Source organism: Littorina saxatilis, linkage group LG9 (genome assembly GCF_037325665.1).
Source record: "Littorina saxatilis isolate snail1 linkage group LG9, US_GU_Lsax_2.0, whole genome shotgun sequence".
Classification (NCBI taxonomy): Eukaryota; Metazoa; Mollusca; class Gastropoda; order Littorinimorpha; family Littorinidae; genus Littorina; species Littorina saxatilis.
In genome coordinates, this window is record NC_090253.1 from 63,693,602 (window position 1) to 63,696,101 (window position 2,500).

The 2,500-nt window shown below is 44.1% G+C and overlaps 1 long non-coding RNA gene across 1 annotated transcript in view; it reads left to right on the top strand.

Moving 5' to 3' along the window:
• The first annotated feature begins 1,413 nt into the window (after nucleotides 1–1,413).
• The window catches only part of LOC138976771 (uncharacterized), a 3,415-nt gene continuing 2,328 nt past the window's right edge, over nucleotides 1,414–2,500 (top strand). Inside the window, exons 1-2 of the long non-coding RNA XR_011459143.1 lie at nucleotides 1,414–1,680; nucleotides 2,202–2,344. This is a non-coding gene — a long non-coding RNA (uncharacterized lncRNA). The remainder of the gene's footprint in view (nucleotides 1,681–2,201; nucleotides 2,345–2,500) is intronic.

A 2,500-nucleotide genomic window follows, 5' to 3' on the forward strand; every position in this document is an offset into this window, starting at 1 on the left:
GTTTTAGTTTGTCCATCAGGGGAGGATCATTAAGTTTTGAAGGGGGAGGGGGGGGGGTATCCAAAAGCGTAAATCAAGAGCGCGCAGGGAGTCTAAGGACATGCCCCCCCCTCCACCCCCCCTGCACATTTCTTTTTGATCGAAGAAGCAAAATGGTGCTATCTGGTGCCATCTGAGGTTACAAATCGCCGCGGAATCATCTAATCAAATTCCCAAGTAAACAAATCTCTCTCTATATATATTTTTTTTGCTAGCTGTAGGGGGGGTGCACACCCCCCCCCCCCCCTTGCCCCCTGAGTCCACCAGTGTCCGACATCATCACGGGACGTTCGTTGGGATGAGGCGGTCTTGTTTTGGTGCTGACTTCTGGCTGCCAAAACACACAGTTGTCTGTAAGAAGCAAAGTTTAATCATGAATCAAAGAGAGATAGAGAGAGAGAGAGAGAGAGAGAGAGAGAGAGAGAGAGAGAGAGAGAGAGAGAGAGAGAGAGAGAGAGAGAGAGAGAGAGAGACTCAGACTCAGAACTTTATTACAAAAGGATAAAGGTTTTAGGCAAAGCCTATTCTTCCAACCTGTCCTTTATACAACACATAAAGACAGACGCACATAAAAAAATATAAATTCAATCATATAAAATACAGAATTACATTGTATGGAATGCAACACAATGTGCATTTAAGGAATTACATAAGGAGAACCCAAAAATTACAAAATTACATTGACATAGTTATACCTTTCATTTGGGAATAAAGTTGCTCCGATCAGCTACACATCCGTTAACGCTAGTACAAAATGTTTAACAAAATAACAATCGAACAAGACATTTAATTCACGAATGATGTGTGAACGTGACTGTCTCTTAAACATTTTCACTGAAGTTGCATTTCTTATCTGTTGGGGGAAGGAGTTCCAGAGAAACGCTCCCGAGAAGGCTTTGCTCGATTTGTTGAGGTCTATGCGAGGTATAGGAGGGATGATTTTTTGGGACCCATATTTTTTTGTGGCATGTTTGAAATGTGATTGCAAATATTTAGGACAGTCGTCGAGAGGGAGAGGGAGAGAGAGAGAGAGAGAGAGAGAGAGAGAGAGAGAGAGAGAGAGAGAGAGAGAGAGAGAGAGAGAGAGACAGAGAGAGAGACAGAGAGAGAGACAGAGACAGAGAGAGAGAGAGAAAGACAGAGAGAGAGACAGAGAGACAGAGACAGAGAGAGAGAGCACAGAAATGAGGTTTTCCCTTCCGCCTTTAACTTTAACCTTTACCTGGTAGAAGACAAAACCACCATTCCCGAAAAAGATGAACAAGAACACGTAGACATGAGGAACAGGGTCTGTCTCGTTAAGAAATAGAAGCATCTAGCGGAGCAGCAGCTGGTGCTGCAGACTAATTTCAATCAGGGATGTAGACTCTGAACGATAACTCAGGGGTACAGTGGTGACACAACTATAACTCAGGGGTACATCGGTGAAACAAACATTACACCAGCGTCAGTGTCACGGCTGCGTCAAGACTTCCACCAGGGCCATAGAAAGAAAAAGGCAAGCTGACCGACCTTCATCAAGACCATAGCAAAGAGATCGCGTGGTGACCGTACCATCACAGCAGCGTGTTTCCCGCAGTGTCCAGTTCGCCATGCTGATCGTGCTGCTTCTGCTGTCCAGCCTGGTCGCCCTGTCCGGTGGTCAGTGTTTCAATTCTCTATACTACCCGTCATCAAAAAAACTTCACTAGGCAGACGCCATTGTGCGCAGATCTCACTGGTGAGGCTATGAATGCTAAAACCCGTTGCAGGGCTAAAGACGTGCATTTATTTATCCATCGTATGCAACATAAAGCTTGATTGTCCATAAGACGGGGTGTGCTGATATTGAACTGCAGTTGTGTTTTGTAAATGTCTATGTATCAGTGTATTATGTCCTGCCATACACATGCCAAATTTCCTTGCATTGATGAGGACAATAAAATTTCTTGTATCTTGTATCTTGTATAACACGTGAAAGTCAACTCGTGGAACAAAAACAACAAAAAACGCACACAAAAACGAACGAAAAATTGACCAATCCCTTAAAAAAAACAACCTAACGAATGAACGAAAAACGACAAGAAAAAGAAGAAGAATTAGAAAAATTAGAAGAATTAGAAGAATATAAACGTGTTCTCGCGATACCTTTGAATGTCCAAGCAGAGCTATGTTCTGTGCAGGTGGGGCGGCGAAAAGGCAGCAGCCGGGATGTCCGCTGGTAAGGTGCAAGCCTCCTCCCTGTGACAACCCGTGGCCTCACTACTATTTCCACGAACCAGCTGGCACGTTTTGCAAGGGCTGCGACTACTGTCTTTTTGGAGGGGTGAGTACAGCGACCACTGTCCCAAACAGACACACACACACACACACACACACACACACACACACACACATTAACACACATTAACACACACACACACACACACACACACACACACACATATATATATCAATCAATCAATCAATATGAGGCTTATAT